General features: G+C 48.4%; 1 protein-coding gene across 1 annotated transcript in view; it reads right to left on the bottom strand.

The window, feature by feature from the left end:
* The window catches only part of UNC5B (unc-5 netrin receptor B), a 79,909-nt gene extending 66,746 nt beyond the window's left edge, over positions 1-13,163 (bottom strand). Inside the window, exons 1-4 of the mRNA XM_071748987.1 lie at positions 12,939-13,163; positions 11,600-11,739; positions 6,636-6,799; positions 854-6,543 (exon numbers count right to left, since the gene is read on the bottom strand). The gene's annotated coding sequence lies outside the window, so the exon portion shown is untranslated. The remainder of the gene's footprint in view (positions 1-853; positions 6,544-6,635; positions 6,800-11,599; positions 11,740-12,938) is intronic.
* Between the last annotated feature and the right edge of the window lie 6,809 nt (positions 13,164-19,972).

Here is a 19,972-nt window from a genome sequence, read left to right as displayed (position 1 = left end):
CTTCACAGTATGAGGTCTGTGAAAATACCAGTCACTGGCAAACTCATTTCCTGCTGAGAACAACTGAGGTCATCCTTTGGCTTCAGCACCTCATAGAATCACAGAATGGTTTGGGTTGGAAGGGACCTTAAAGATCACAAGTTCCAAACCCCTGCCACTATGGGCAGGGACACCTCCCACTAGACCAGGTTGCTCCTGGTCCCATCCAACCTGACCTTGCTAAACCTCGTTTAGCACTTGCAGGGAACTCCAGGGATGCAAATGTCTCAGCCAGGATTTGTAGGGAAGAGGCAGGCATGGAAAACATGCACATGGAGAAGTAAGGCAGCAGGCAATGCTGGGGACGTGGAAGCCTTTGTCAGCTGAGATGAAGGTTGTGTTCCTACCCTTGGGCCTCACTCCTCTAGCTGCACACTGAAGATAACATCACCTGCTCACAGAAAGGTGGAGAGATTAATCCAGCAGTGGCTAATCGGGAATTTCTAAATCCTTAACACAGGTCTCCAAGCAGCCCTTGGGGCATTTTGGGCCTGGTTTGAGCCTTAATGATGCCATGGGGCACGTGGCTCCTTCCCTCTCCCAAGAGCTTTCCTCTACCAGGCCAGCAGAGAAGCTCAGTAACTAAAATAAGCAAAGCTGGCAGTGCAATGCAAACCTGAGCCTGGCCAGAATGCAGTTCCTGAAGCAGCAAAATTCATCCTGCTGTGGCAAGAATGCAGGATCCTCAGAAAGGATTCCAAAACTGAGCAACATCCCAAGTCCATCCTAGCTTGGCAGGGCTCCCAGCTGCTAAGATAGGCCTGAGCAGAAGCCTTCCCCACCCTCAAAAAAGCCCCAACACCCCCAAACTTACCCATGTTTTCCTTTTTTAGCCTCATCTGCCTGATGGTACAGCATCAAGTGACTGCCCACAGCTCTGCTTCACCCCCAGCCAAAAGATGTGCAAGGCACAAGCAAGGTCTGTCCTCCTCTGGAATAGTCTGGGCCCTTGGAAGGATGCTGATTTAGAGGGAAGCAGGCTTCCTGTTTTGCTCATTCCCATCCCAGACAGAAAGGATCTTTGCCAAGTACATCTTCACATCCCTGCCAGTAACCTGCAGTCATGAAATATGTGAGGCTGGGGAAAAAACAAAACAGAACAAAAACCAACCAAAAAACAAACACCCCCCCCCTAATAAACAAATAAAAAACAAAAAAAAACACAAAAACCAAACCAAACAAAAAACGAACAAAAAACCCCAACAAACCCAAAAATCTCCTAAACAGAACAAAAAACCTACCACCACCCAAAACCCAACAGAATTTAATTTTGAAGACCCAGCTAGTCTTATAGCTTTGCAACTGCAGGAGCAGGTGAGTCAATAATAAAATCAACTGCCCAGAGAGGAAATGAATATTGGGTTTTGTTCCAAACGGATGAGTTCAGCCGGAGTCTGAAAAAGAGGAAAAAAATAATTTTAAAAACCCCACAAAGCCAAACAACAAGAAAAGATTAGGAACTGTTCTGTGACAAACATATTTTGACAATCCTGCTGAAAGGGTTGACAGAGTTATGAGTGAGGGACAGGAATGGTCGGGTGTCATCTCTCTTGTTTTTCCTGATCCAGCCTGGCCTTGCTAACAATGTGTGTCACTGCCCAGCACCTGGAACATCCTTTGCTGAATGACACCCAGTGCTCCCCAAGGCAAAGCCCAGTTTCCTCCAGCAATATCCCAGCTGACAGCACCAGGGGCATTGGGGGGAACTCACCAGATCCAGGAAGAGCAGGAGGTGGAGGGGCTGGGGTCTCCAGCCACATATTCCGGTGCACTTCCATGTGTGACAAGCCTTGGTCTTCCAGCTGGCCAAGGCCACCCAGTGCTTGGGAACAATGCTCTGTGATGGGTCACTGGTGGCACTGAGTGCTCCCAGTCTCTGCCAGCAAAGGAAAATGCAGTGTGGATTTCCCTCACTACAGAGACAGGTCAAGTAGCTCCATCCAGGGCACTTTGTGCTACATCCTGTGTGACCCAGCCATTGGTCAGGGAAAAGCAGTTGTCCATAATTGCTGTTCCCTTCCCCACATGCCAAAATGGGGCTTGAAGTCTGTTTGCCACCCCAGCCCCACACTGGGTGCAGAGGAGGAGGACAGGAAGATGGTGGCCGCTTGATTTTGGGCTCACTGGATGATAACAGGAGCCACTCTGGAGGAGGGACAGCTGGAAAAAAGCCTCCCACTGGCTCTGCCAAGGGTGTGGGGAAAAAAAAAAAAAAAATAAAGGAAAGGCAAGTGTCACGATATCTGGATAAAGACAAGAGCTGTGGCTTCCTGGGGGCCTGGAGGTGTCCAGGTCAGGTATCCATGCTGACTACAGCCAACACTGGGCTTTTGGGTGAGTCACCAAAGGCTGAGATTTGCTGGTTGGCATAGAGACCTCCCTCCTTCCCTACCCCAAAACCAGGATGGTGTGCGTTTACCAGAAGAGGTTTGAGGGACTGGAGCCTTTCCTGCTGATGTTAAATTAACACTCTGCTTACACTGACCTAAATCCAGAGTCCTGAAGTCCAAGGCTTTGGAGGCTGCCAGAGCCTGAAGTCTCTTTCCATGAGTAACAGGGCTGGAGGTACCTGGTTTTGAATGGTGTTTGTATTTCTGGAGTGGGTGGGTGGGTGTTGGGGAGGAGTCTCTTAGCTCTACTATTGGCTGTGCTCTTTAACACTCTGTGCTGTCCTCCTTGGTGGGCACACAGGCATAGCACCTTCATGTCCTGAAACTGCCCCCCAGACCAAACAACATCTCCAAACTTCCCTAAATCATGCAACAGGTTCAGAAGGGATGAAATGGATGCTGGCAAGCAGGGACACTTAGGCAGGCACAGCACAGAAACCTGAGCTATGTAGCTCAAGGAGTGGCTTGTGCAGTGACAAGTTCTGCATCCCCACCCCCCTGCCATGGCATCTCTTACCTGGGAAAACCTGAATGGAGGAAAGCTGTAGGAGCCCATTAATTTTAATTGCAGGAAAAGCACCTCCCTGTGGAGCAGGACTAGGTGCTGACGTGGGTGAACCCACTGGCATTTTATGGCATTTGGAGAGGTGCTCTCTGGCTAGAGGACGCCAAGCTGTGACCAGGCTCTGGGAAAAGGATGTTCCCTGTGACTCCTTATGAGTCAATTTGAGTCACCTGCCCCCACTCACTGCTGCTCATTTAATGTAAGTTTAAAAATTTGGGCTTACCAACTGCTGATTCAATTTCTTTTACCCTCCTAGAAGCCAATCTGAAAAATATCCAGACCATGTGTGTGTCCTATGGCAGAAGCGAGTCCTGCAGTAGCTTTCTCCCTGGCTCTCTGATCTTAGCAATGACTCTTAGCAATGCTGGCCAGGGAAAACTTGAGACCTTCTTCCACTCTCCTGGTGTGTTTCCCCCAGCCTGATTCTGCAGCTTTTCAGAATTCTTTGCCTTGCTTCCCCACCAAGTGACATCTTGCAGGACTTGTTTTCCAAAGGTTGGGACAAAGGGCAACCTCTCCTGGAGGGCAGCACCATGCTTCTGAGATAAATAAAGCTCTCAAAGAGAAACCTCCTGGGGCGGGGAGGAAAGTGGGGAGACACAGCAAGGGCAATGTGAATTTCTTTCAGTGCTTGGGGGATGGCTCAGTGTCCCCAGGAACAACTTGCTTGTCTTTGCACTGACACCCATTAAAATTGTGGGATGAAGTTCAACAAACTGAAGGTCAGGTTGTCTGGGATGGGAAGAGCTCCAAGATTTTCCAGTGATATATTTATATTTTTTGGCATTTGGCCGTGACTGACTCTTGAAGGTCTTTCCCACCCAGTTTAATGTTTGGATCCAGCCCAGCCTTGGGAGAAATAAATCCATCCATTCAAGTTGTTTTGGATAATCAGAGAGAGCAAAATAAACAAGTGCTGACATTTTCAGTCATCCTGGTTGCTCCATTCTGCTCCCACTACCCCTGCTATGATGAATTCAGGTGAAGAGGCCAAACAAAGCCAAGGCTCCTGTTTGCTCACCCTGATGGAGGTTACATGTTAATCCCTCATCACTTCTCTCCCTGCTGGTGGACAACATCTGCTTACCATGACACCACAGCTGCCCAGGCTCCTAAACAGCAGCACTGCACTCCAGCTCCCATATGAGCATCCCAAGGAGCAGATGCCAGGCAAGCAGCTCCCAAAGGCCTGCTGAAGAGGAACACTGACATCCAGTTACATCCTTTAGTTAACCCACAGGATAACTGGAAGTGGCACTGCCAGGTTTAATAACCCTTTATGCCCCACCACCGCTTCCTGGGCTGCAGACCTTGTTAACATGCAAAATAATGTAAGGATGCAGGTGGGGCTGCTTAACCAGGAGATGGTTCAGTGAGAATTATTCAATTAAATCTCCACCTCTCCCTCACTTTCATGCTGGTTCCCCCTCCCATTGTAGCAGAATTATCCACTAAACCAAGAGACCTGAATCTTAATTGAGTGCTGCCCACATCAAGCCATCACCCCCTGCATGGAGTACAGCTGCACGTCCCTGCAGCACTGCCTCAGGTCTCTGGGAAGCAAGGACAGGTAACCCAAACCGAAAATATACAGGAGGTGCTGAGCCTGACCAGGTTGGCTTTTTTCCCCCCTCATTCTGACAGCACAGGTTCCTCTTCACTCAGCCTGTCCTTTGTCCTTGGCCAACAATAAGCCTGAGAGTGGCACAGGTAGGTGCTGCTGCTCTCCTTAATTCTGAGACCTGCTCTTGAAAAACAAAGGGTTAATATCTTTCCAGTCCTGCTTTACAGAGCAAGCTGTGGCCAGCACAGCACCAGGATCCAGCCTCAGCCTGTCTCATCCTTGTAGAGCTCTTCCCACTGCAGGAAGTTGCACTGCATGGTTTCTGTGTCACCCCTCAGTCCCAAGGATTTTCAAGAACTCCTCACCTTGCCAGCTACTTTTCTCCAAGGGTATTTGCAAAGCAGCAGGTACCAGAACCCCTGGAGTGACAAAACCAACCAACCAACCAAAAATACAGCATTGGAATAAAGATCAAATTAATTTTGCTAGACATACAACCTGTTTGCTGACAAAACACAGATTTTGGATGTGAAGCTGGGAAGTTTTAAGGAGTTACCTCTTTTCCCACCCACCTACTGGAGTAATAGCACCCAGTGATGTGTTTGGGTGGCTCAGTTTGGTGGTGGGATGGTGGGTCCTGCAAGAGGGGGCTTGGTGGTCCCCTTGGGTTCAGGGGTTGTCATTCTGTGTCCCTGCCCTGGCACTCAGTGCGGGTGCACCAGCAGCTCAGGGAGGCATCCACAGAAGGGGCTGTGAAAGACACAGGGGCAGCATCCCCTCTCACCTATCCTGGTTCCCAGCCAGGAGCTGGGATCACCACTGGAGCCTTCCCCAAATAGGCAAGGCTGGTGGCTGGCTGGGAAGGGGGGTCCTGCAGCCTCCATCTCCCACAGGAGAGGACCCAGCTCTGCCTGGACAGTCCATGCTGTGGGATTTCCCCTTCTCCCTCTGGCTGTGTGTGCAATTACAGCAAACTCCTCACCACAGGGGCTGTGAGAACGGCTAAAATTGAGCTCAGCTCCAGGATGTACCCTCCATCATCTCCACTCACCTCTCCCAGTGCCAGCACAGCCGAGCTGCCTGGGTCTTGCTGGGCACCAAGCAGGACTGGGAAAACCAGCAGTAAGTGAAATCACCTTGAGGTTCCCAGCAAAGGTGATAATTTGTTTCTGTGAGGCCATCTGACAGCCAGTCAGGGCACCCAGCAGGGAAGCTGGGGCCTGGTGGAGGTGGAGATTGTCACCATGATGGGGACCCTTCACTCCCTGCCACCTCCTGAGCCCTCCCAAAGAGGTTTGCACCCTTCATCCTGCTGGCAGGGGGGGGGGAGGGCTGAGCCCAGTTGGTGCCATTAGGCCATACCCAAACCATGACAAAACAACCTGGCACTGATGCATCCCGGTCACTACATCACCTTTGTGAGGAGAGGTTTGCAGAGAGAGGAGGCATCTCCCTCTCCCAAGGGTCAGAGCCAGCTGAGTACCTCAAAATCCTTTTCTCCACCCCTGGGAAAAGCAGGGCGCTGCAGGATGGGCACCTCAGGATCCCACACTCACCGGGGATGGCAGCAAATGGAACATCTGTGCTCAGCCAGCCTTAGACCCAGGTTTGAAGCACCAGGGGATGCAGCCCTGCTGCCAACAAGGAACCTAAGATATCTTGCAGTTATACAGGGGGAAAAAGGGAGGTGATCAGCTGAAATGCTGGTTCCCATCCAAATTCAGCCCCAGCATGACTTGTTTATCCCATGCAGAAACCTAAAATGAGCTTTTTTTTTTTTTTTTTTTTGTCACCAGTGGCATTCATGAGGACAAGGCATTCAAGATATAAAGAGCAAAAAGGTTACCCAAGAAAACAAAAAAAGCCAAGCTCAGGTTGTTGAATCCTCCCCAGTGGCTGGAAGGTGGGGGCTTTGGGGTCAGGCAGCTCTTTCCAAGTAATTTTGAGTTCATCGGGTCACATCACAGGGTGCATAACTTGGGTTTCTGTTTCGATAGGAAAACGAAATTAAAGAGAGCAAACCCAAAGGGTTGGGGAGCTGTAAGGAGAAAGCAGGATTCAAAAGTGTGGCACACACCTTTTGTCTGTGCTTCTTTCTCATCTGCCTGGATGTGGAGCAGGAGGAAGGCTTCTTCCCTCCCTCAGAGGGAGCAGGACTTTTCTTCCTCTGTTGCTGCCTCTGAAATTACCCTTCCAAGGAGTGCAAGGGCTGAAAGGAGAACTGTGACATCTTGATAGAACCTGGGAAAATGGTTTCAAATGGAAAGAGGGTAGGTTTAGGTCAAATATCAGGAAGAAGTGCTTTACTGGTGGTGAGACACTGGTCCAGGTTGCCCAGGGAAGCTGTGGCTGCCCCATCCCTGAAAATGTTTAGGGCCAGGTTGGGTGGGGCTTGGATCAACCTAGTTCAATGTGTCACTGCCCATCCAGAGTTGCTGGATCTAGGTGATCTTTAAAGTCCCTTCCAACCCAAACCATTTGAAGATCTTACAGCAGCCTGTGTGACAGCTCAGCACTCTGCCAAGGGGGGGCTGGCAAATGTCCCCAAGCCATGCTGTTCCCCAGCCATCTGGAGACAAAGCAAGCCCTGACCAGCAGGCAGAGAGCATCCTCAACTGTCCTGGGGAGGAGCTGGGATGCTCTCCCTCCGTGAAACTTTCTGCTGGGGTATTCTGGTGGCCATCCAGCTGAGATAGCAACAGGGAAGCAGAGGGTGGCAAGGAGCCCTCTGCACATGGGTTAGAGAGTGCATTGGCAGGTCTTGAGCCACTGGCCCTGCTCGCTTGGGTGCCCTGGGTTCCAGGTGCTGTGGCCACCTGTGGCACACAAGTGTTACCCAGCCCAGTGACTTTGCACAGGAGCAGGTGTTGTGGAGCCCTCAGAGGAGCAGGAAGGCAGTACTTGCCATCTGAGAACTGTTTTTTCTCCTTTTTTTCTCAGCTGGTGATGCACACCTCCTGAATCTGCCAGGCACATCCAAACCTACCAAAAGTAAAGGCATAGACCCTACACCAGAGAGAAATTCTGGCACGCTTTAATATAAACTGGAGTGATATTTACTATATGTAAAACAAGTCACATTATACACAAGTGTTTACCTTGCTTTGGCATCTGCATTTCTTTATCCTGCTCTGGTTAAGCATGGGAAATTTCACCTTCTCCATTCCTGTAATTAAACCCTGGGACTTTTACTTTGGAAGCAGACATGGCTTCTTTCTTTCATCTTTAAAAACTACCCCTAAACTTCATTTTTGCTCCAAATCAGTGATGTATATTTGCACCGTGTAGCTGGATATCACCATGGCAACAGAGTTTGTCCTTCTGCTCCCCCAAACCCTTTCTCCAGATGAAGAAGGGGGGGGACCCTAAAAATAAACAATTTTAATAATGTCATGAGAAGTAGACAGGAATCTAAAAATCCATTAAGAGCTGGAGTGGCCCTCGCAAAGGGCTCCAACTCCTTCCTTTTCTGGCACTCACTCTCTCTCCAGCCCCCTGAAAGGTAACCTTTAAAACACACTCACCAGCATGGTACTTAAACCTCTGGCATTTACCTTCATTTCACTCTGGCTTTTCTTTTTTTCGAGGGGAGGAAGGCTTTTATGTTATAAGAGGACAAGCTGGTTTTTTTCCTTCCCCTTGGCTTGATTATTTTCCCTTCCCTTCCCCCCCCCCCCTCCTTATTTTGCAGTCACCACCATCCATGTACATCCCCAGGGTGCCTGGACCCCTGTGCAAGTGGGTGGATGAGAGGGGAAATGGATTCAGCCTAACATCCAAATCCCCCCCCAAATTAACATTTTAGTGCAGGAGGAAGGTGGGATGGGTGATGCTGGAGGAGGAGCAGTGACCTCGGGTTCTCAGCAGGCTGCAGGAGGGGACCTGTGCCAAGAAGGGGGTGCTTTACAAGGGATGTTTAAAACCACAGCAGCTTTTGGGGGGGCTTTTCCTTTTTACAGCAACACACATGCACCCCTCAGGGCTCCCCAGAAAAAAAAAAAATCTGTAAGCTCTCTTTAATATTCCTGTCCCCTGGCACCCACCTTTTGGTCCATTAAGAGCCAGACCCAAGAAGCTATTGGCCAGTGACTACTACAGCCCTGTGCATCCTGTCTTTTATCTCTCTACTGAAGGATATCAGCACGTGCCAGTCGCACCAGATCATGATTTTATCACAGGCTGCCTACTGCATTTGCCCCCCTTCTCCCCCAGAAGACCCTGCTTCAAGAGTCGTGGGATCAGCAGAGCATCTCCCTCCTTGTTACAATGAAAATCTTGTATTTTCTAGGTTGGAAGAGATCTTGAAAGCATGACCTAATTGTTCCTGGATACCCACAGGCAAAGAGAAGAGTCCAAAATGTAAGAGTAAAAGGAAACTTGCCCAATTTTTTTCAAAGCCATTCATTAATTTCAAGTGTGACCCAGGAACAGAGCCATGAATTAGTACTTCTTTCTCACTCAGCAGCACCTATGATCCCAGGCTGGAAACCTGAGCTGACCTGGCCCCCAAATGGACACCCCCAATACAAGCAAGGTGGGATCCCCAAGGATAATGAGGATACCCCAGAGCCCCTGACCCTCCCCAGCATCTCTCTTCTGCACCAGCATGATGCCCTGGGGACTTCTGCCTTGCAGCCCAGGCATGGGGACATGGTGAGGGCTGGATACAGACATTAGGTGACACAGATTTTTTTAATTTGTACTAGATATCGATGATGATTTTTAAGCTCTGAGGAGCTCGGGTGGCTGACGCTCCTGACTCTTACACCTCCCAGGCAAGTAAGTGGGCCTTACCTGGGTTTACAGCTGCAGGAAGAGCTTCTGGGAGACCCTGACTGCTGTCACCGTGCACTTAGCAAGGGAGAGAGAATCAAGCTGTGTTTACCCTGGAGAAACAGGACCAGGAAATTGTGCAGAGCAAGGCTGGGGTCTCTACACCACCATCTCCAAGGCTTTCAGGCAACAGCCACATCACCTGGGACTTCTCCATAATCAGGGCACCCCAGCTGCTGCAGACAGGCAGCTTTGCAAGTTCCACTGGAAACACACTTCACCTCCCAGGTTCAAATCTGATTTTAAACACATTCATCCACTCCTACTCTGCACATAGCACAGCCCACATTTGCAGTGCAGCTCTCAGCAATTTTTTTGTTGCTTCCCAATTTTTCTGAGAGCAAGTCCCTGCACTCTTTGGCTCACAAGTCATTTCTGAACTAAGGAAAACCAGGAACCTTAAACAGCCTTGTGAAGCAACCCCAAGATCTCCATCTCCTGGGGACCATCATCAGGCATGAAAAGTCTCCTCGACTCATTCAGTTATTGACCAGTTTTCCAATGTAAACTAGACCTGAAGAAAGAGCCAAATATTTGAGTCAATGAGTAGAGGCTTGGGGATTTTATCGGGGCTTGTAAGGGTTTTAGGTTTTTAAGGGATCTATATGCCAGGCTGGTAAGGCTCCAACCTTCACCTCTTCATGGCTCTGAATCAAAATAAGTCATCATAAAATAATCTGTGCATCAGTCCAGTGCTCTGACCAGCTTCAGGTACCAGCTGGTTTCCAGACTGCTGCTCTCTCTGGCTCAGGCCCAAAGATTCATGGCAAACCAACAGCACTACAAATGGTCATAAAGAAAACAAGGCTCGCCAGCTAATTGCAACAGATTAAAACACCCAGAAACAAGCAAACCACAAAATTATGCAGATCAGCCATCTCACAGATGCTACAGAGGATCATTCTGCAGCTCTGCAGGTTGGAGGAGGCAGAGAAGCCTCCTGGTCAGTGAGGTTTCCTTGGGACATATAGTGCCAGGTCAAAGGGCTGGGCCACATCTCCAGCTTGAGCCAACTCAGGTGCTTTCAGAAACCCTTTTGGAAGGGATTTCAGCTAAGATCATGCTCCTAGTACAACCCCTAACCAAGTGAACAAGTGTAAGAGGGACAAACTAGGTCTTGAATCAAGGAGAGCAGTGCAGTCACAAGTGGAAGAAGAGAGAAACCATCAGATAGATGCTTCTCTCAGCAAAAGGTCCCCAGGGAAACCAGGTGAATTAGATGGCAGATAAATCCCACTTGGTCATATCTGTTAATCCCTCAGCCAGGAGAGCAGAATTTCAGTTCAGTTCAGATGGTACATCTGCCAACCCTCTGGACATGGAGGGATTTTCATCTAAAGAAAGGAAACAAAGAAGTGCAAAGGCATGAAATTACCCAAAGCTTTTTTTCTGAGCATGATGGGATGGGGACCTGGTGGCACTGAGAAAAAAAAAAAAAAAAAAAAAAAAGAAAAAAAAAAAAAAAAAGATAACAAGAGAAATATCTTGACTCTTCAGTGTTTGCAGAGATTAAATTGGAGCCTTCTGGTCTGATCCATCGATTGCATTTCACTTCCACAAACAGTTGTGTGGCAGTACAAATTACAGAGGACAAGGAGTGCACATTTTTCAGCCATCCAGCAATTTGCTCATTTATCAGAGAGGGTCTCCTTAGAGCGAACGGTGACAGTCAGGCAGAAGGTTGGGATCTATAGGAATTAAATTCAAGGCAAAAGCCAGCAGTGTCTTCCTTCCTCAGTGCAGGGTCCAGCTGAATATCTCCAACACGGTGTGGATGTGTCATTTCCAGACACTCTGGTATGTGTCTAGCAATTTGCATTTCCAAAGAGCCCACTCATCAGATTCCCCAGACTCCTCAGTTAAACTACTCTAATATATAGCTGCATTTTTATTCTAAGAAAAGACACAGCAGAAACACAAGAGGCTCCAAGATGAGTAACAGAAACCAGCAGAGACAAGAAGAGATTGATGGGTCAGGGACTGGCCAGAAAGGCACAGAATAAGAGAGTCATAATAGAGCATGGACACAGCTAATCCTCCTGGGAAGGTATTTCCCATTTCTCACTGCATGCAAATGTGCAGTTTGATTTAAATTTATAATATATATATTATGAAGTATATATAAAACATGATATTTATAGATTTATAATATATATTATGTATATAATTTAAAATATAAATTTTTTTTTTGACTGGGGGAAGACTTACTGCCATATCTCACTGCTGCAGGACACAGTGCCCCACCACACCATCTTGCCTCAGTCTTGATTGCCTCATATGCAGACCTCTTGCCAGCCCCAGCATGACTGCTCCTACCTTGCTAAATCCTGGAGTTGCACAGGTATTAGCTGCAAAGGTTAACAGAGCTTTTTGGGAGGTCTGCTTGGAAGGGTCCTGCCCTTGACATTCAGGCTCAGAGGTTCCCATGAAGGCTGCATGGTTTAAAATGGCTGCAAAGGATCTTGCCTAGAAGCATCAAAATTGCCAAACATCTCCAGGCACTGACTTCTGCCAATAAATACATTCAAATCAGCCAACAGGAATTAAAACTGCTGTAGCTACTGCTACACAATCTGATACTCAGATAAGGCCTTCCCCAACAGGACCTGTGGTTCAAACTTCAGTGTGACAGTTGTGTTGGCAAAATCTGCCCTTGGGCCAGGTTCTTTTTCTCTGTTTGATCCATAGGCTTCTCCTACTGATCCCTGCAAACATAGATGCCCAGTCCCCATCCTGGAGCTCCCCATTACCACCCTGAGCCAATTTTTGAGCTGTCCTCTCTGACTTTGCAGGCCAAGTGCTGACACAGTGCTAACAGCTTGTTTTTATCTTCCTCCCAACCTGCAAAGCTGGATCTCAAGTGAAAGCAGAGAAAAGGTGTTTTACTGTAAAAGGTGTCAGGGAAGGTGATGAGGGACTGCAAGAAGCTTCCTCGTGGATGCTACTGAGGTCACATAATTACCTGACTTACCGATGGCCAATCTTTAATTTCACCCACGTTCAGGAGTGGTTTGCAGGCTGGAAATGTGTGGGAAACCCCAAAAAGTAGGGAGAAGTGACAACTGTGTAGAGAGAGAGGAATTTGAGAGAGAAAGGACCTTTCCAGAAAAGACCAAAGGATGGATCACCCTGTTGCCAGGAGGGAAAGGACCACAAAGACAACAAAAGCCTGTTGAGCACGTAACAAAACCTCCCTACTTGCAGACCTTCCTCCCAAGGGGACAGATCTAAGGTCCACAGATCTAAGCTTCTCCTTCCAGAGGAGAGGTAGAGTCCATCAGGGTTGTTGTCATTATATCAGCAGCAGTGACAGAGGCTTTTAGCTTTTCACCCAAAGCAGTGGGAGGTATCAATAGTACCAGCTGAGACTGAATAAAGAACAAATAACTTCTAACAGCTTCACCCTCCTCTTAGACACAGGCAAAATACCTCTGCCTAGACCCTGGGTCTCAGCAGGGAAACACGAGCTCTGCACTGAACCCCTACAACTGCTGCTACTGAAGTCAGAGGCACATTTTGGTTGAGCAGAAGAGACTGAGTGTCTTACCTGGTGCTGCTCAAATCCAGGCTCTGGAGGGATCCCCAGGGGATAGGAGAGTGAGGGAGGCTCAGCTTTCTTTTTTGCTTTCCACCACATTTATCCAGAGGGGCTGGGAGAGCACCATAGATGGATGGGATAATGGGGCCTTCAGTTAATTCCACTTTAAACCCAAATTAATTTCCTTTCTAATTAGAGCAGCAGGCACGTATTAACAACTGATTATCTCTCCTGAACTGTTGTGTGCATTCTTCTTGGCTACTTTTCCCAGTTTTTCCCAAGCAAAGCTTGGCTTTAATTGTAACATTATTATCAGGGAACAAAGCAGAGCACACAGGCAGTTTGGAGAATGACCAGCCAGGAACTGGGACCGAGCTTTTCTTTTTCATTTCTAAAGGTGAAAACCAGAAGGTACTCACACAGCTCTGCTATTAGCAGAGTACAGACCTCAGCAAACAATTATTAAGGGCTATTCATGAAGAAAAAATCCCAAATGGCCCAGCAAGAAGCTGAAAACCCCTCAAATCTCTCACAGCCATGCTATAGCTGGTCTCCTACTTGTGCATCACACAGTACCCAGGCAACACTGCTGCTCCCAGCAGCTCCAGGCCCCCTGGATCCTAGCTCCAACATCTCTCCACCACCAGCTCCTGGAGCTCAGAGCAATCCCTACAAGCCACTTTTCAAGGCATGCAAGGGCACAGAGGAAGGGATTATGGCCCTGCTGTGGTTAACATCTCTGCAGGTGGATATGGTTGCACATCAGGAGAATAACCTGTGACCAATTTCTGTTAAGCCACCCCACATGACTATACTGATGGTTTCTCAGCCTCATGGAAGTAACCCTAGAGCTTCTACATTCCTGGATGGCTCTTGCCTCCTGCATCCACCTGGCACAGCCTGGCTTGGCAGGCCATGGCAGATGGCACTGGGATGCAGTTGGAATAGTTGGACTCTGATGCTCTTCAGGGTTGGTGCTCAGCTTTGCCAAAGCCTCAGCAGGCAGGAGGGACATCAGTGCTTCTCAAATCAGCAGAAAGACAGGGATGGAGGGTCCCCAAAGCCTCTCCTGGGCACTGAGCTCTTTCCCCACAGTTCACCAAGATTGCTGGGGTGGTCCATCCCATGCATTGTCTTTGAGAGCAGCCAGAGCCACCAAGGGTTAAACACTGTCATTCCTCCAAATCCAGCTCTATAGACACATCTTCACTGTTTGTTTTTCTGGAACGTGTCATACTTCTACTTGGCTTGCTTCTCCAGGCTCCAGTGCCAGCACATTAGCTTTGTCCCCCAGAAAGGGGTGACAGCACTGGGAAGTGGGCACAATGGTCCCTACCATGACCCCCTGCTTTGGTGGAGGTGCTGCAAGTGGTGTGCATGCAGGGCACAGCACGGCCAAGCCCCACCACCCCAACCCCTATCTCTGTGTGCAGAGAGGAGGGCTTGGCATCTTGGCGTGGGGGCCACCATCCCATGATGAGTATCAGTCCCTTGTAAACATCAACAACACACACATGGGTGTGACAGAGTCACATCCCCCAACATCCCCCAGCTTCCTGGCATCTCATTCTGAAACAAGCAAATTCAGAGTGGTTTTCTGCAAATATTGTTATTTCTTTTTCTCTAGTTTCCCAAAACAAACTCATTTGGGCAAAAAGACTCAGACTGAACATCCCACCACCTTCCATCCCCAAGGCTGTCCTGAGCCCTCTGCTACCAGCCAGAGGCTGGGAAGACAGAAAGCTCCTTTTTCCACCCTTCTTCATCACTGGCAGCTGGTTCCTAGACATGAGATGTCATTTGTTTTCCCTTTTCCATGACCTCACCCCCATTTCTTTTGGCTGCCTCTCCCTGAGCCCTTGCTGGCCACCAGCAGCACCCAGGGGTGATGGGATTTTTCAGGAGGAGGAGCTTTTCTGGCACATAAAAATGAGTCCGTGGCCAGTAGATGTGCTGTTATTGCAGACATTTCATGTTGCTGGGATGGTACTTTGAATATTCCAATTCTCTTCATCATCCAGGAAAAGTCCACAAGCTCTCACATCCCCCATCCCATAATAAACAAGCAGCCATTCAAAGAAAAGAGCAGGAAAATGAAAAGCAATGTAAATATCACCTTTCCTAACCCACCCATTTTTTTCTCCTCTCCAAAGTCCTGGGGTGCTTAAAATTTCTGCCCATAAAAGCTCACTAAAAAGTTTTGGTCACCTCAATGGCATTTTACCCCCCTCCAAATAGGAAGCGACAGCTTAGAGTTAATAAGTCCAGGAGGAATAGTTATAAAATAAGATGGTGTCATGCTGTGTTGTTAAAATAGCAGGTGAGCCGACCCACTTGGAGAGCTTAATGGCCTCACGTTTTAAAAATATCTGTGCTACATTTCGCCCAACAGATAATAAATCCGTGGCAGATATGGATTTTCCTGCCTGGCCTCTGCACCGAGCTCCAGCTCAGCCTCTGCATCCTGTGGGGAATCTCCTGCTTCCCCTGCCTGGCAGTTTTGGGGCTGGTGGCTGCAGGAACAATGCCTCATGCCTGGTTGGCTCATCCGGACAGGCTGCTAGCACAGACCAGAGAGGCAAGAAAGGGCAAGTTACTTCATTTTTATTTTTTTACCTTGTGCTGTTTGCAAGAACGTGATGCACGACACAGTTTTCCACCTGACAATTGAAATTTGGTTGGCGAAGCTTCTATTGTTCCCACTCTATTACTCCACTGGAGAGTAGTGTGTGTTTAAGGGCTGAGGAAAGGAAAACACAGAAGCCAGCAAACCCAACTCAAGGCTCTTGCTGAATGATGCCTCACAATTTATAAACCATTCCGTGCGATGGATTTGAACTGTATTCATTGCAATGCGACTGCTGGCCAGTCCAGAATCAATCTGGGAAACGCAGAGGGAAAGGGTGAAATTATTGATATGTTTTATATAAAGGCTGTAGCTTATCCTCTCCCCAGTAAATAATAGTGAGCCCTCTGCTTGCCAAACGCAAGATTTGCTGGAAGGGATGGCATTCCGGACAGAGAGAGATGGGAAAAGAGGGGAGAGATGCACAGGGTATAATAAAGGCAGGCACTACAACAGCAGAAGATGGAGGAGCTTTGGGATAGGCAAAAGGATACAAAGAGGTGACTTTTTGGGGTGGGAAAAGGTCACAGGGATGAAGCAGAGAGCACGTGCGTGCAACATCTGGATTGGTTTGGGGTTAAGGACATGGCAGAAATGCTTCAGAAATACCAGTGGGTGAGGTCTCTTACCCCAGGCAGGTGAACAAAGCAAAATGTGGTGGGTATGAGCCCCTCCTGCCACTGGTCATCACCTGGAGGTGTGGCCCACTGCCTCCATGGGAAGATGCATGGGCAGGGAAGACCTGGCATGAAGGTGACCTGGAGCACACTTGACCGGCTGGATCAAACCCCAGCTCCTCAAATATCTGAGCAGCTTTACTCCCGTGTTAATGGATGTCCAGGATTGCTTCTGAGGAAGCTCAGCTTTCTTCTACCTGACAGAGTGCACCAGGAGCCCAGGTGGACATACAACGTGGTGTTAGGAAGAAGTGAGACCAGAGATGTCCATGGGATAGAGACAGGGAAGCAGGTGTGCAGCAAGGGGAGGGGAGTGCTTGGGTAACCTGCCATCAGATTTGAAGGAAAGGCTTTTCCTGGCCTTGTCAAGCAGTAAGATGTTGCTTCAATTATGTAAGACTGGGGAAATCAAGAAAAAAGAGTCTTGGTCAGGGGTTCCCATCATCTGAGATAGAATACAGAGGAACACAGAGACTGCCTCCTCCACACACCCAACCAAAGGCCACGTCTCTCTCAGTGCTAAACAGCAGACACAAAGAGGCCAGAGCTAGGAAGTATAAGAAGACAAGCTTATGGTGCCCCAGCAAAGGTCCATAGAACATGACATTGTCATAAGGCCTTAAGAAGGCAAATAATGCCTGGGCAAGGCACCCCAGGCAAGGGTTCACAGCAGTTCTGCTCTTTGAGCTGTGCTGGAAAAGGGGGAGGATTAAATTTATACACAGGGAAGTGATGAATGGAGACATCATCTCCAGTCTGAACACCTCACTTACTGCTGTGGGAACAATAAGCCCAACTTTGTCATGAAAGCTCTTGAAAGCTGTAGGAAAGGTGGTGGCTGGTGTCTCAGCTGATGAGCACCCTGGGAAATTGAGGCATCTGCTGCAAAAGGTTGGATGACATTGGCTTTTCCATTTTGGTGATAGGAAAATCACAACCATATGCAACCATATGGTACACTCTGAAAGAGAGGGTTTCTTCTCCAAATTAAGAAATGGAATGAAAAATTATGTGATTAAATGAGAAGCAGAGGGGTGTTTTACATGTCTTTAAGAATGACCTTTCTCTGGGTTTCTTCTATAAGGCTGGCAAGGAAACTTACTTCTATTTTAAAAGAAAAAAAACTGTGTTTCTCATATGTTCAATGATTTCTGATGCTGGTACTTTAAATTAATCATTGCAAAGAGCCACCACAAAAATAGTGGTGCCAGAAATTAATATCCTCTGGGCAAATGCTGCAAATGCTGCCTGATGTGTTCACATTAAAAAAATCATCCCTCTTCCTTGGCACCTCTCCTTGGGCTCATCTTATCCAAAGCATCAGACAAAGGGGAATTGCACAGGCCTCGACAGAGGCTGTCAGTGGGGCAGATCGAAGAAGCAAGTTCACAGGTAATTATTTATGTGTGAACTCAATACTGAGAGATTGAATCTGAACTACCTTCTCCACCAGGGTCTGTTTTACCTCAGAGCGATGGTGGTACACAAAGCTTAATCGGTCAAGGAGGCAAAGGTTTGAAATACTCCAAAATCTGGTAGATCCTGTGCATTGACAGCCTCTCTCCAGGCCACACCCCACCCCACATTTAGGGGAGGGCAGAAAACACCTTGTGATTTGTGTGAGCAGCCTCTGCCAACCTGCACAGCTCAAGTATTGGATGCCATAAGCCCAAGAACAAATTTTGAAGTGGTGAATGATTTCCAATAACTGGTTGACTTGAGGAAACAGAGGGTCACAGTGTGTTCACAGGCAGTTTGCAAGAGGCAAGAGAAGCTCAATTCACTTAGCACGTTATTTGCATGGGATTTTTTGCCAGGCTCTGCTCGTCACCCAGCAAAGTTTGGGGGCGGAGTTTTATTCGTGTGACCCAAAGTCATCCCAAATTCAGCAAGGTTTGTCCTTTTCTCCCTGGGGTGAAATGAGAGCAGAAATAGCACACCGGTTCTCAACCAGGTGGAGGTATTTTGGCAAGACCCATGGCTTTGGGGTGCTGCTGGAAGCAGATAAGCTATTCTTCATGAAATGAAGGGTACTGGAGCACAAGGCTGCTTCCTGCAGGATGTCATGGATGCCAAGAGGTTGTATGAGCTCCAGCAGAGACAATATAATAGGTGAGTCTCAACTGCAGACAATTAAATACTCAGAAGTCATATTTGGTCCAGGTATCCTCAACAAAAACATCTGCCATGGGCTGATGGTGAGAATTGCCTCCTCCTGCCCTGATGAGTGAGACCAAGCAGTAGCATCCATGATTTCAGGGAAGAGGAAACCCATAACTTTATCCCCTAACCAAAGCCAGGACAGGGGGAGAATTACTCAAATCAGAATTTGGCTCTCAGTAAAGGCAGCTGCCTCTTGGGATGCATACCCCCATCCCTGCCTCTGCCTGACAGCCCAGCACTGCCTGCTGCACCACCAATATTTTCTTGGCCTTTGCAGTGGGGAATGACAGGGATGGGAAATTACTGTTTTTACAGGAATTGCTACTCACCATTAAGCTTAAACTACCTGGAAGCCAGGCAAGAAGCTCTGACCCTTTCCAGTCTGCTGCTTTCTTATGGTCACCTTGCTCAGGAGCCCCCAGTCTGACTTCTGCTGGGTAGAAAGCAGAGCTGGCACCTCCCTGCCCAGAACCAGGAGGCTTTGCTGGGATACATGAAGACAGCAAAAGGACAGAGAATGGATTTTTTTTCAGCACTGAAACAATATTCCTTGAACTCATTCCCATGGGTAGGAAGAATGTGATCCACAGCCTTTGGGCTGGTGGGCCATCTGATGGTGGTTAAGGTGCGACTTCAGCCAAGAAAGGTGGCTTGCTCAGCTCAGATATCTATGCCAAAAACATGCAGGGAACGGGTGGAGGAATTTTGGCCCCTATACCTTCTTCTGAGCCCTGCTTATATTCATCTCACTGAAAGAACTTTCTTCAGCAAAGGTGGGGGGTGCAGGGGTTTTCTGCTCCATCTCCACAGGATTCAGCACTGTGCAGATGCTTGCCCAGCCAGATGCCCATCCATCTCCCTCCTCTGGCTGCCACCTCAGCGCTAGGGTGGTTGCATGCCTTGTTTCCCCCAGTTTTACACTCACATTTTTCTATCAGTGCTGACAGACCCACCCAGGGGACACGAGGAGTAGAGCAGGGTTTGCGGCTCCCCTTCGCCCTCCCTCCATCCAGAGTGGTTTTAGCTCAGCGCTGAAGAGAGGAAAAAATGCACCTTGTATAAGCTGTGACTGCTGATGACTTCTGACATTTATCTTCCTTCTGTAGGAGGCCAGGAGAAGTCACTTCTGGCTGGTTTCACCTAGGCTGTCAGGGCGGTTGGTGCTGGGTTTAGCCTTGGGGTGACAGTCACATTTCCACAGCGTTGTGCTGCAAATGCTTTAATTAGGGGCTCCCCTAATTTCAGCCCCACACTTTTTTCCCTAAGTGCAAACATCACCTAAGTGACCAGCGAAGAACACAGGGTGCTGTCATTTCACCAACACAGTTTCCCTCTCATGAATAAACACCCTCCAGAGTGATTTGTTGATCTGCCCCTTCCTGCAAGACTTAATAGGATGTGGTTGGAAAGATGGATGGCATGTGCAATGTGTAGATGCAGATGCTACAGCATAGCATCCATCACACTTGCTCCACATCTTGGAAAAGTCTTCCCTGGAGGGGCTGAGCATCCCAAGCAGACGTGTCTGCCGGCTGCTAAGGAGCTGCTGCTTCTCCCTTTAGCTGCCCAAAACCAGA

The sequence above is a fragment of the Heliangelus exortis genome, chromosome 7, assembly GCF_036169615.1.
Source record: "Heliangelus exortis chromosome 7, bHelExo1.hap1, whole genome shotgun sequence".
Taxonomy (NCBI): Eukaryota; Metazoa; Chordata; class Aves; order Apodiformes; family Trochilidae; genus Heliangelus; species Heliangelus exortis.
This window is presented reverse-complemented; position numbering and strand designations above follow the sequence as displayed.